Genomic DNA, 14,457 nt, shown 5'->3' with positions numbered 1-14,457 from the left:
CTGACTGTGTAAATATCTGAACACATGATTTTATCGATAGCAATATATCAGGTGCAAGACTTGAAAACAGTTGAGAACGCGATTTTTATACAACAATGAAATAATAACTCTAGTTATTCCAGCTTTTGAGAAAAAATACTTGGACTACACAGACGGTTGTCATATAATATATTAAAGCTTTGTTTTACAATATAATTATAAATAAACACATTATACGCGCTTCATGATAATTCTACTGTCGCATCGTAAAATGAAATTATCTTTAACAAAAGAGGATAGAACAATAAAAAGTTTATTCAGTTTTAACAATAATTAACCTTATTTTAACTTAAATTCCTTTGTCTTAAGCCACTTTGAATGAGGCGTTTTAATATAAGTTTACATAATTTAAAGTCTCATCCAAACAAAACTGTGAAGATTTTTCGTTGGCTATATTATCGTCGGTAAATTAAATCAACCCCTCATTTATACAGGAAAGATTTGTTTATGAGACGTAGTAATAAATTCAGTCCAACCCTAATTTATATTTGTTAAAAGTTTAATTAAAAGCAATAATGAAATTATTAAATTGAACGTAATTTTTGTTATTTAATCAGTGTGATCCATATTTATATTATAAATAAGATATATTTCTGTATTTATGTTAATGTTTACTATTAATTTGATGTAAATAGTATTTAGTATTGGGAAAGAATTTGATTATTACTTTAACAGAAGTGCTAAGTTAGTTATATATTTAGAATGAAGATTTTTTTAATTTACCAACACTTTTTTTCTTTGATTACGGATTTGGCTACGGATATATCGATTGCAAATATTTATAAAACAAATTAAAAGCAAATAAATATAGCTTCATCAGAAAACTGTAAATTCAGAAGCATTAAATTAAAAGATTTCAGTTTAGTAATGAGGAAAAACGATTAAACAATTTGTATGAAACTTAACATAATAAAAACACAAAAATATTCCATGATAGCAAAGCCTTGGATGCTGATGAAACAGAGGATGCAATTATAATTAAAAATAGGAATATGCACATTTTAACTCAAGCTTTAAATATGCCAGTAACTTTTCTCATTCAAATAGTTGAGACAACACGAGTACGTGAGCGTGAAAGTATTTTTCGTTTCGTTGTTGTTGTTTTTTTGTAGGAAAAGATTTTTATATTGTACAATTTCTTTACTTTAATTATTATAAGTAATAACCTTTTATTATATTAAGGTAAAAGCTTACTCGTTTTTATTTATTTTGTAGTGACAATTAAAAAATATTTTGAACATTCATTAGGAACCACTCATTAGGAACACAGTCGTTAGGAACCAAATTCTAAAAATATGAAATTGCAAAGAAGTACTCTCCGAGTAAAAATTACAATAATCTGATAATGTTTTCATTTGTGGTATAAAAATTTAAATTTTAACAAGCAATCAAAGTTATTCTTTATAGTGATAACTGTTTCGCCTGAAACGCCTTATAAAGGTGTCAGTTTAAAATTTGGATTATTAGCAGGTTCATATATGGAAAGCTCCACTCCGTACATCCTTAAAGCGTAAAAGTGACGAGGTAATTGCAATAAGTAAACCGCCATCAAATTTAGTTTCTGTTAAATTAAATACTGAGAATTCAAACTAATTCTGAGAATATCAGTGACCAAAATGGTGACTATTAACACGTACGATATTTAACCCAGTCTTTGGCTGACTACTAAATTCAGTAATAGCTTACTCGACTAATTATATTGAATGTAATAAATATAACATCTAATCACATCGCATTTAGGAGGCAACTAGTATTGTTCAAACAACAGAGCTTCTATCAACCTCACTTGTAACGCCTTCCTTTTGGCCAGTACTTCCTTTGGATAGTCTTCAGTGTTATATATCTCGTTAAGACCTTTTTTGTTTTTAATTATCTTATTCTTTTTACATCCGTTTACGAAAGAAAAAAAGACTGGGCTAGGTTTCTTCTCTTCTATTCTTTTTTTCCCTAGTCGGTATAAATTGTTTATTGCGTTTTATCCGATATCAATATTTAAGTCTCTTTTGAAAGTTTTCTTTATCATATTCATTAATTCTATTGTTGTTTTTTTTTCCATCTACCCCAAATATAATGATTTAAGTATTCTATCTCTTTCTCCTGATTTTCTATTTTTAACTGTAAGCTTTTGTTTTCTTCTAATATCGGAATTAATTTTTTATCTATTCTAGATATAATGTTGTTTGTAATAGATTCAGTAATTTCTTCAGACTTTTTTTTTGTATTTATAGTTTCATTGTATCAAAAAAAGGATAGAATTGTGTTTCCAATATTTTAATTTTATGTGAAACGAAAGGTAATCTTAAAACGATAGAATTTTTCTTTTCAACACTTGCAACACTGACTTATTTGTTAGTTGACCGCAAGTTACTATTTGTGTCAAACCAACAGTGACTTAAATGAAACCAATATATTTTAGATACACTACGTGAATTTTATTATTTTAAAATTACATAATCCCGACGTTTCGGTTACTTTTCAGCAACCGTGATAACGGGCAGACGAGATGATGACATGACGTCGGGACTATGTAGTTTTAAAATAATAAAATCCGCGTAGTATATCCAAAATATATTGGTTTCATTTAAATGAATAAAACTCGCGAAAGTCTTGGATCTCATTAACAGTGACTTCACTATAATCCTCAATGTCAAAAGTATCACTTGTGTAATAATCTTCGGTCTAACCTTGAAACAAAGTTTTACGTACACTATTTTTTTCTGCCCATACGAACAAATAAATGGCTAATCGCTTGGCATCTACGCAAAAAATTTTTAAACACAGCTATAAAAATACAGTATAAATGTCATTAATGCAAAAAAATAAGAAATAACTCTTGGATTTGGCAGAAAAGCATACTGTCTTGAATATTAAGTGCTGCAAATGGAAGAAAAAGATTGTGAAAAATAAGAGAAACCAGCTTCTTAAATCTTTTTTAAAAATCTTTAAAATTTGAATCTTGATGACAGAACTGTGTCACAAGTTGTGAAGTTCGGATAGCGGAAACTAAATAGTTAGTATCAATATAACTAAAAACCTTAGTAATGTAAAGAAATATTTTCTACTATGAGGTCTAAGACTTTTTCGAGTATTCATTTAAATGAAACCGCGATCAAGTCTGCCCGTCATCACGGTTGCTGCAAAGTAACCGAATCGTCGGGAGTATGTCATTTAAAAAATAATAAAATTTGCCATCTGGATTGAAATTCTATGAGATGTCGTCAGTATCATCTCAATAACCTTAATTGTTTGAGCCTGAAAGCATTACACAAAGTTTCTAACCATATATCCTCAACATATTATAGTTAATTAAAGTTATATGGTGCCAAGCCAAATGCCAATTTTCAGCTACATATTACAATTAAAAGTTCTATATCTGTTAAATTTCAATATATATTAAATTATATATCAGATAACCAAACATACGGCGCTGTTTGATTGCATAATTCGAACTTGGTGAATTTCAAATAGAGCACTTATTAGGGGATATAGAAGGGGAAGGACGAACGCATTTAAGTATAAGATCTGTTGATTCAGCACCAAAAGAAAAACAGCTTTGTGTTTTTTCCACTCAGAGGAAACGTTAATATTGGTTTTCTATAACATGTTAATTAAATTTAATATATTTTAGTAATGGTCAAGCATTTTCAGACTAAATAAATCTGCTAATGGATTTTCTTATATCAATTTCAAATCGGACCGCAAATGCATTAGAAAAAGCTTTATCAAGATTTTTCTTTTAATTGTATTTTTCATACTAATATATAAAATAACACGCTCTGAGTTTTTCCTAAAATCTTAGGTCTTGGACAAATTTTCGTTTAAAATCTTTACCAATAAGCAATACACAATATACAGGTGAGACAGAGTAGGAATTATATTATAGCGTCAAAGCGGCAGCGAAATCATAGGAAAAATAATAGGACTATTTTACTATTATTTAAGATTAAGTACATTTAAATATTCTCACAGGTAAAGAACCTGTTTGTTGCAATCAAATCACATCTATTAAAATTTATAATAATTTAAATTTACAAGCCAACGATATAAACATAAGGCCGGTATTACAACACGCATTAATTTTGAAATAATTAATACAAAGGTTCGAATTGTTTTATAATTGTTATTACAAATATTACATACTTTAAAGTGTAACAATAATCTTATATGATAATATTTATACTACAACGAACAAAAGAAAATGCGGACACTTATAACAATCTTACCATAGGTGTTAGAATGGTTAATAATAATGTTACCAGAAAGCAATATAATATTATATTATAAATTAAATTTCCCTGCTAACGGTGATATATCGTAAATTGATTGCCTAATTATACAAAAATAAAAAATATGTTAGTATGTTTGTCCTCAATGCTTTAGAAATTGTTCAGATTATTATTAAATATTGATAGTGATTTGGGAAAATATTCTGTTACAGAAACACAGATACATTTTATGAAATTGATCTTTATTACCTCTAGCTTGGCTATATTGTTCATTAAAGAATAGAGGTTTTTTGTTTGCCCTGGAGCATTACAACCTACATCTATAACTACGGGTATAAGTTGGAAACAAACAGTACTAGTTATAAAATGAATCGATATACACAATTTATAATGAACATGACTTTAAACAATTTAATAAAGTCAAAACCATTATTCGTTACTCAGTAAATTATAAAATACCTTTGTAGGTAAAGAAAAGACTTTAGGAAAGTGATGGATTACACGGTCCCTTCTAAAGCCTTGTTAATATTTTAACCAAAGGGTAAAATGTTATAAAATGAAGGCCAAAATTGTAGCAAAGCTATATTTTTATAGCTTTGCTATACGAGGGACAATCTTGTAACTTAGGTTCATGTTTTAGAGGCTGAACTAATTGAAGTACTCATAAAAATGTGTCACCGAAATTAAGGTTATTGTCAAAGTTTTTTTTTGGTCTCTGAAAATAAATAGATCTGTTATATAAGTCAATCTCATGAAATTCAAAACTCAAGTCAAAATAAAATGAGATATAACACGAACAATAAAAAAAGATTTTATCGAGATATAAGTCCTTGATCAGAAAAAAAGATTAGGTTTTTAAATTAGAGAAAGTTTAATAATCTTAAAATTGTTTTCCGTAAATAAAAATATTATTTCTTTATTGAAAACTTTATTGAAGCATTACTTGGAATACTCCATTTGGAGAATTCAATTTCATCCCCAGATTTTAAGACTTAATACTAATAAAAACACTTAAACATTTATCTTAAAATTTCAGGTGATATTATAAAATTGTCTACATACTAGTAGTACACGTCTGATAGTAATCAGATTTTTAAAATTATTATTTATTACTTTTATCTATATATATCTCCTGTTGCTTATGTTATTTAACGTTTTTAAATTCCTTTTCTATATTCATAAAGCTAATTCAACTAAAATCATTTTAATTAATTACAATACAGTCGTTTGCAATAATTTATGTGAATTAGAAAAACGGAAAACAAAAGAAGGTTATAAAAAGAATTTGGCAGCAAGCCAAGTTGGAGAGCTCAAGGATACCATATTAAATAAGTCACACACTAAAAGTAGGCAGAAACTTTGTTATTATTGTTTCAGTATAATTCACAGGAATGAATGCTTTTGTTCAAAAGTATTTTATATTCATTTGTCACTACATTCAACAGTAACTAACCGTATTCGTTCTAATCCATCAAATCAATATGTCACTGAATTGTATCGGCTATTGACGAATGAAGTAAATTTAAAAAGAAATACAAATTCATCTAGTACAAGAATTAGGAGTCTCATTCATTTTAACTTTACAAATTTATAATTAGTCACGTAAGCAATACAAAGTCCTCGCTGCGTTCAGGCATTCCGTACAATTCACAATTATAATTTATTTACTGATGCTGTAACATTTTTATAAGGTAGCTATATTTACAGAAGGAATTAAAACGTTATTTGAGGTAAATATTTAACACTGCGGCCAAACATGCTATGAGAACATTAAAAACAAACATAAAGAAAGCAAACAACAGGTGAAGGTTAAGCTATTGTATGAAAATCGTATTTGGTAGAATGTTATTTTTGACAACTAAATAAAAGACCCCCATGTATCCTACATACTTTATTACCCGCAATGGCGTTATATTGAATCAACTGTTATAATCATTTAACTGTTAAATGTATTTAAAATTAGAAACATTTTAGAGTATAAATTTTCAAACGTAACTTTTTATTTTATTATTTCATACGGAATTTTTAAATAGTTACAATATGTGTGATGAGAAAAGCACGAAATACAGAAGTTGTTATTTAACTCAAGCAATTTTATATAATTTTACTTTCATTTATATTACTTACTTTTCATTAAATATACACACCGGAGAGTTTCAATAAAATCCAAAACAAACACAACATTAACACGAAACCATTTTTTTGTAAGGACGAAGTTTATTTAAAGTTTTACAATTTCTTATCAACTTTCAAACAAAGCTTACGAAACATCACTCGAGTACGTCGTAGTTCGAGCAGGCGTGTTAGCGCGAGGGATGTTTTATCCACACTAAGGGTTGAAATTAAGATGCCCGCGCAACGGCACAGCGCAGAAAGTTCTGTACGTGTGTTATGAAGAAAACTTGTCTTTGATTTGTGTCACCGTAAATATGAGTGAAGGTTACGTTTTCTAACTACGTCTGCATACTTACAGGTGTGTGGTCCTGTAACAGCTCTGTGGAGTTCAATCTATGATATGGCGTTATTTAAATATATTTTAAATTTAAGTTAAGTTAAAATTTAACGGAGGAAAAAAATAAATTTAATTTAACACAGTGAAAATACGCCAGCATTTAAGTTATATAAAGTATAAGTTTGTTTATGAAAAGCAAGAAAAACAATTGTAATCATTACGCTGAAATTTTATAAAATTTGAAAAATTAGTGTAAAGAAAAAAGAAAGCTCATCACATATTAATAATTCCCACAGGATATATCTGGCACGTGCCTTATTTGCATACCATGACATTTTAAATCCTATCTTTATGCCACTCAATTAAGAGTGCTTAATGACGTTGAGCGCGAGCGGTTCATTAACATATGTGATCATTCTCAACTCTATTCATAGTTTTACATCTCACATTCATTACATTGGAATAAGGCGTCGTATTTCATATATTGTTAATAAAATATCTATTATCTCAAGTGTCGTATTATTTAATCAATCTATGTGACTTAAAATCAAAAATATAAAGATTGCATTGTATGTAGAAGTTTAATATTGGCATGAAACATTTAAGTAACAATGTTGAGGAGATTGCTTTTACACAGTTGACCTGAAAGCTGCTACTAAAAGCCTTCTTGTATACTAATTGTGTTACGGCTCTCAAAACGGAGTATTCTATTAATACCTAAGACCCACTGGAAAGTTTTGATACTCAGTAACACAATGTACTTCCAAAATATACAACTTTTCAGAAAGTAATGAGTTTTTTTAGGGTGTAATATACTAAGATTTTTGCAATAATACATTTAACTAATTTTTGTGGTAGATTTAATTATTAACTCTCTTTCAAAGAATTGGGTTCCAGAAATCTTAATTTTGTTTCTACCCGATACTCGAACTGTTACGTTATTTAGTTATAAAAAGTTCTCAAAATTGTATATATAAGTATGTTCAGTGTAAAGACATAGTTACATTATAAATATTATAACCTGCAAAATTACCATATGTGAAGGGAATTACTGACAGAATAGACAACACCTTGAAGAAGGTTTCGATCAAGACTGTTTACAAACCACATAAGAAAGTGAGCCAATTCTTAAGACCTATAAAGAGTACCATTCCCTTGCAACAAGCGGGTGTATACAAACTCAATTGTGATTGTGGCTTATCAAACATTGGACAAACAAAGAGGAGCAACGGTACAAGGGTGAAGGAACACATCTCAGACATGAAAAATAGGCGCGCGTCGAAGTCAGCAGTGTGTGAACACACAATGGACAAACCAGGCCACTATATTCGGTTTGATAAACCACAAGTCCTCGCTCGTGAAGACAGGTACATACTGAGGTTAATCCGCGTGGCTATTGAAATTAAAAAATATCCGAATTTCAATAGAGAAGATGGCTGGAATCTGGCTGGAAAAAAAAATATAAAATCCCATGTCCGTGACCACAACGCAGGACCTCGCGACACCATAAGTGAATTCTGCCGGCATCCAGAGCGGTACGCCAGAAAATTAAGAAATCGATGGCGGTAGATGATAAATAACAAGGACCGACTGACAGACATTCACATCTTGTCTGCCCGTGATCACGGTTGCTGAAAAGTAACCGAAACGTCGGGATTATGTAGTTTTAAAATAATAAAATCTGCGTAGTAGTTTCATTTAAATGAATAAAACTCGCGAAAGTCTTAGATCTCATTAGTTACTTTAAGTTACTTACTTCGTCACTGTATCTTTTATGTGACTTATTTAATTGGAATCTTATTTCTATTAGATGAATCGAAATGTTGTCTTTTTTTGTAATTTTTAAGTCCTGGTCCCTACATCTACTACTATGTTTAGACTTATATCTGCATTATAATATGGAAATATACAGAACTCTATTCCTAGTTCTTGAAATGCAGAAAAAGTAACACTAATAAATTGCACATAAAACAGTTTTAAAGGACTACCAGCTGATGAGTTGTGTATGAAATTTATGAATTATAATCTCCCTACCAGATTGAGCTCTATAAATACAGCACTCTGTGATTTCGTGTTCCCTTACTTGAAATATAATATCACTTAATATTTTAGATACAAATTACATTGAAGTATATTTTAGATAGTATCAAACAAATATTTGGTAATATATTATTTTGAACGTACTATTTTTTTTATATAGTAGTGTCCAGTTTCATTGGATCTACCTTAGATTGGAATGAGATTGAATGTGGCCAGCAGCTAAAAAAATCTGGATAAAAAAGTTCCATTTATTTCTAATAATTATTTGTTATAATTATTTGTTGTGGTGGTTATTCTAAAATCGGTGATCTTTGAAATTACAAGTGTGGCACAAACATTGCATAATACGTTTTCCTGGAAAGCAGATATAATATTGCACAGCTTAATACTGATCGATACATATATTTCTACTATTCTCAGAGTATACAGAATTTATATTCTGTAATCTATACATGAACCACAACTATTTATTACACATGTGTTCCGTCTTTGACAAGAATTATACAGTCGGAATCTATTGTTATGAAACGTTGGGAGTGTCATATATTATCCAGTGATTGCGGCAATATATTACTGCCCTTACAAAATTATTATACTGAACTATGCTTAATATCATTTGATTATTAAAACTCTAGATAAAATCATTTTTTATAGAAATTAAAATCCATTGGCTTATATTTATATAACAAATATATTTTAATTGCATATGAATTAAAATATAAAATTATAAATAAAACACAATAAGTAAGAAGAGATTTTAATTTTATTTTAAACCAGGTTCTTACTTAAAATAATTAAGTGGTCGTAAAGTGATACAACAATTTGTTGGGTTGTGTATTGTAACATATCACCTATAAAAATCTTTCATTTTGTAAATCTTTACGACATATAAAGAATAAGTTAAAATACAGTGCATGTTATTAAAGTATTATCAGTTTTATTCACAAGTTCAATAAATAATTCTGCGAGATTATGACTGAAGATCATTGAAAATGCAAGTTTTGTTTTATTAGTGTTAAATCGGTGGCGCTTATTAATTTACAAAGCTTATAATGTAATTTTAAATACAGAGATTTTGTAATAAATTTCAAATTAAAGTCCTTGCCATTATTTTATGAAAATTTTAGGAAAAACCGTTGATTTATTTTTAAATTTTCTAGAAACAACTGTTAACGATATATAAAATTGTCATTTCAACAGTAACGTGAATTTTAAGTCTAAATCGGAAAATTATAAATTCAATTAAATGCTTATAATTTAAATGAAACAAAAAAAATATGGCTATATATTGAAAAAGGCCAAAAAAAAATCCGGGAAAGTTCCTAAAAGGGAAATTTACTTAACATTTACAAAGCCCTCTAATGAAATTTGATTAAGGTACATTTTTGTCATTTATTAATATAGAAAACCTGCGTTTTCCATTTATAGAATCAATATTATTATAAAGATAGTTCAAATACATACATATATCTGAAACAAGTGATATTTAAATTCAGTCTCACTTTATTCGTATTTGTCTTCAGTCTTACTTTACAATCGTCGGAGAGTTCAGAGCCTTGGTTTGTATGCAAGCAATGCGCATAAATATTTCAGAAATATAAGTTAATAGGAACTGATTGGTCATAGCTGTAACTTTTATATTAAAATCAGTTAAATACAGTCTGTTGGCTACAGCTGATAGGATTTTAAAACAATTCAATTTTAAGATGACAATTTGACATCTAGAACTAAATACATTGACAATAAAACAAGATAAAATGTTTATCATGTAATCTTTAAGTAAAATATAATGATGCATATATTTTTAACCATAATATGATGTTATTTTGCTTATATTGTAAAAAACGTATATCTTTTTTTTAGGCAAAGTGGTTTTAAGGAAATAAATTTAAAGACATGTTTTCTATCATCACGAAAAACAAAATGAACAAACAAAAAGCTTTTTAGAGAGATGGCTGACATCGTCGTGTACTTATGTATATAAAATTTATATTTTATGTTTGCTTGTATAATAAAATGCATATACATACGTATAAGTCCACTAAAAATTTGTTTTCATAAAGTGGAAACGAATATAAGAAAGTCATAAACATAAATAATCATATAGTCAAATAAACTTTTATGACTAAACTTGCCACTTCAATCTGTTGGACTGAATAATATTAAGGACAAAAAATATATATAATTTAAAATTACTTTTTTTCAATTTTATTATTAAAGAAAAGTAACCGTGTTTAATAAGTAAATTCAGATTCCTAGAAAACTATAGAATAAAATATGAGACTCAAACTTTAAAAAAATAAATCTTAACGTCTTTAACACAAAATTCTCCTAAAATGTCCTTGGTACCCAACCAATTTTTAAATTAAAATAATTAAACTTGCAAGTTACGATACTTGAAATATATTTTATGTTTCATAAGATTTAATTATTTTAATATTAATGAGATGCAATCAATAAAAATATAATTTTCTTACTAAATAAAAATATACTAATAGAATAGGCTTATTTTTTTATAAATTCTTGTCATTATAATACACATTATATTAATTGCCAAAATATATTCAGTCGTTTCTAAATAAAGGTAAGATTTAAATCAAATTAAAAGTAATGACACGAAGGGCAAATAAAACGGTATTATTATGATGAATTTTGCTAACGTCCAAGACAGTAGCAATCGCAGAAAGATCGTGTTACGATCTCAAATGAAACTAATGAGAAAATTACAGCAACGCTAGAAACAAGAATGGACAGAGGCACGGTTAAAATTACAAGTAAGTTTGCCACTTAATAAGATTTCAGCGGATCCAGAAAACAGAATTGTTATAAAATAATCATTCTTATTATGAGCTTAAATTATAATCTCGAAAATATAACCGTATAGGATAAATTATAAGTATAGATATCAAGTTCCTGGCTTACATTCCGATTATAATGAGATCTAAGACTTTCGCGAGTTTTATACATTTAAATAAAATTAATATATTTTCGGATATACTACGCGGATTTTATTATTTTAAAACTACATAATCCCGACGTTTCGGTTACTTTTCAGCAACCGTGATCAAGGTATATCACGGATATTCGAAAATACATTAGTTTCATTTAAATTACATTCTGATTTACTTATTTAAATAATATCTTTTTTAGCTAATCGATGAGTGCTGTATATATACTAATATAACACTTTTTAATACTATGCTTCCTGTATCGAATAATAAAAATCACAAGATTATAATCTATTCACTTCATTATAAATAATTTTTCTATATAATTATAAAGATATTTCTGTTCTAGATCTAGATGTACATACTCGTATTTCCGTAATATCCATACAATATTTAAAGTAATTATAGTTTTGCGAAATTTTAATAACTTATTGAAATTCTATTTTCAAATTTACTGGATTACGAATCTGTCATAGCTCAATTAAAAGTGTTTTATTAGTAAAATAAAATTACAACTTAACCGTATACTTCTTCTTGTCCTGAAGGCTAACGTAGATTGTGACTTACATTTCAATTCTGAGAAATTTAAATTAAAACAGATTTAGAACAAGATTTGCGAAGTCAAATTTTTATTTTCCAATTACGAAATTGTAAGATGACATATAAAAACTTTTCATTAATTTTTTTAAAATAAAATACAAAAAAAATATTTAAAAAAATCATATTCACATTGAGTTTAAATTATGTACTTGAAATTTAATATAAGATAAAGAGACGAAGCATTCCATGGATACACCGTGCGAATGCCGGGTCCATTGCGTCGCAAGGAGACGAGCTTCAACTGTGCCTCGGACTTGCGACACAGGTGTAGGTTTAAGGGGCCTATCCTATCTAACGCGCGTCAAACGCTCACCTTCACCATCCAAGCTCCTCTTTCTACCTAACCAAATTTGAAACGAACCTACTAGGGCTGCTTTTGAAGTACGTTCCGAGATTGAATTGATATTAGTTCTGGACAGGCCCCCGTATTTTAGTTTTAGAGAGATTTTGCTGTTATACCCCTCGCTCCCACTTCTACCGCGTACAAATTTACGGTGAACATATTCTTACTGAGCTCGTTTGTGAGCTCGTAATATTTATTGACCTTGATGGTATGGTCTTTGGGGATGTTGGTTTCCCAAGGAATCGTATGCTCTTTAAATTTCGCAAATATAAAATTATATTTTAATTTTATATTAATATATTTTTTAATTTCTATTCGTAAATGTAGATATATTCAAATTCAATTCAAAACGCTCAGATTAGCGATATCCCTCAATATAATAATCAGATTATTATTCAAGAGAAGTGTGGTATCAACTTTACCCTCCTGCTTAAAATATGACTCGCTGGAGTATATAGTTCTATTTATTAAAGTATGTGAATATTTTTCTGTTAATAAAGTCGCGGTTATTGGGACGAAATAAAATAATAAGACAAAGTTCCACATCCGACCGAGGTAGAACTATGCCTCCAGCAGGAGTATTAATACCCGCACTTGGATCTTGTTAATGAACAGTTGGTTTCTCTTGTTCAAACGGTATCACCCAAGGAACTGATTCAAAAACGGCACTTTTCAGGAGAAGCAGTGTACAACAACAAATGGTCATCTCTCATAGTGATGTATCGTTGTTCGTTATGAGTGGCAAACATGACTTAAGCTTACCACATTTGTACAGGATATAATAAATTTTATAATTTTAAGAAATATGTTTGACTATGTTAATTGTTTTGTGATTTACTTTGTTTTAAATTATGATTAAAACAATATGATTATTGCAAATCATTAGACAATACTTAATTCGTGATCAATATAACAAATTATTTATAAAACATTCTCCTAACTTATTTATCTGTAAAGAAAAGTTACAAGTCTGATCTGATAGAACGTTATATATTTTGAACCTTGACCGATCCTAGCTTGATGAGTTTAATGTTGTATTCGGGAGCCAAGATAGCTAGCAGTCGTAGAAATCTCTTCAGATCATTTCTTTTAAACCTTTATATCAAACACGTTGAAAGTCCTAATCCTCGAGAATAATTTGATAATTAAGAAAATTTTATAATTTCAATGTATATTCGTTATATTGTCCAATCGATTAGCAATTCGCTTGCCATTATAAAACGTATTTCTATTTTACTATGTAAGTTTTAATATCGTATTGTGCGAGAGAAATATTAAATCAAAAATTCCAGTACTGCCCGAAGTTGGTTCAGTAAAAAATAGGCAATTATAGAAAAATAATAATCATGGAAAACGTATTGATATTTGAATTTGTATAAAATAATTTTATTCAAATTAACAGTAAAATATTAATGATTGCAGATAAAAAGCAATTTTTATAAAAGAAATTTTTGGTGTTTTTGACAACTAAATTACTATATACCTTTTTATTCTTAAGAGATGTGAGTAGACTGACACGCGGATAATGTATTTTATTAGTAGCTTGTGATCTGTGAGATTAACAGTTGATATTCTCAAGGGACATATTTTAGTGTCGCTGTAAGATGTGATTTGGGTGGGCTTCCCTCATCTGTCATTGTCTATTTTGAGTTATAATTATATTTAAAGCTCCACTGCTCACACCATTTGTCTCTACGAATATTAATATATTAAAATTTAAGTAATATCTTTTGGAACCTCCCGTGTTGACAAGGACAAACAAATGTTGTATAATTTTGAAGTGAAATATTTATCATAAATGTTATGTAT

General features: G+C 28.6%; 1 protein-coding gene across 1 annotated transcript in view; it reads right to left on the bottom strand.

Annotated features, from left to right (window-relative positions):
* The window catches only part of LOC116770741 (dopamine D2-like receptor), a 61,317-nt gene extending 54,770 nt beyond the window's left edge, over nucleotides 1-6,547 (bottom strand). Inside the window, exon 1 of the mRNA XM_061521047.1 lies at nucleotides 6,393-6,547. The gene's annotated coding sequence lies outside the window, so the exon portion shown is untranslated. The remainder of the gene's footprint in view (nucleotides 1-6,392) is intronic.
* Nucleotides 6,548-14,457: the final 7,910 nt, after the last annotated feature.

This window comes from Danaus plexippus, chromosome 7, assembly GCF_018135715.1.
Source record: "Danaus plexippus chromosome 7, MEX_DaPlex, whole genome shotgun sequence".
In the NCBI taxonomy this organism is placed as follows: domain Eukaryota; kingdom Metazoa; phylum Arthropoda; class Insecta; order Lepidoptera; family Nymphalidae; genus Danaus; species Danaus plexippus.
The sequence above is the reverse complement of the archived record's forward strand: the minus strand, read 5'-3'. Positions and strand labels throughout refer to the sequence as shown.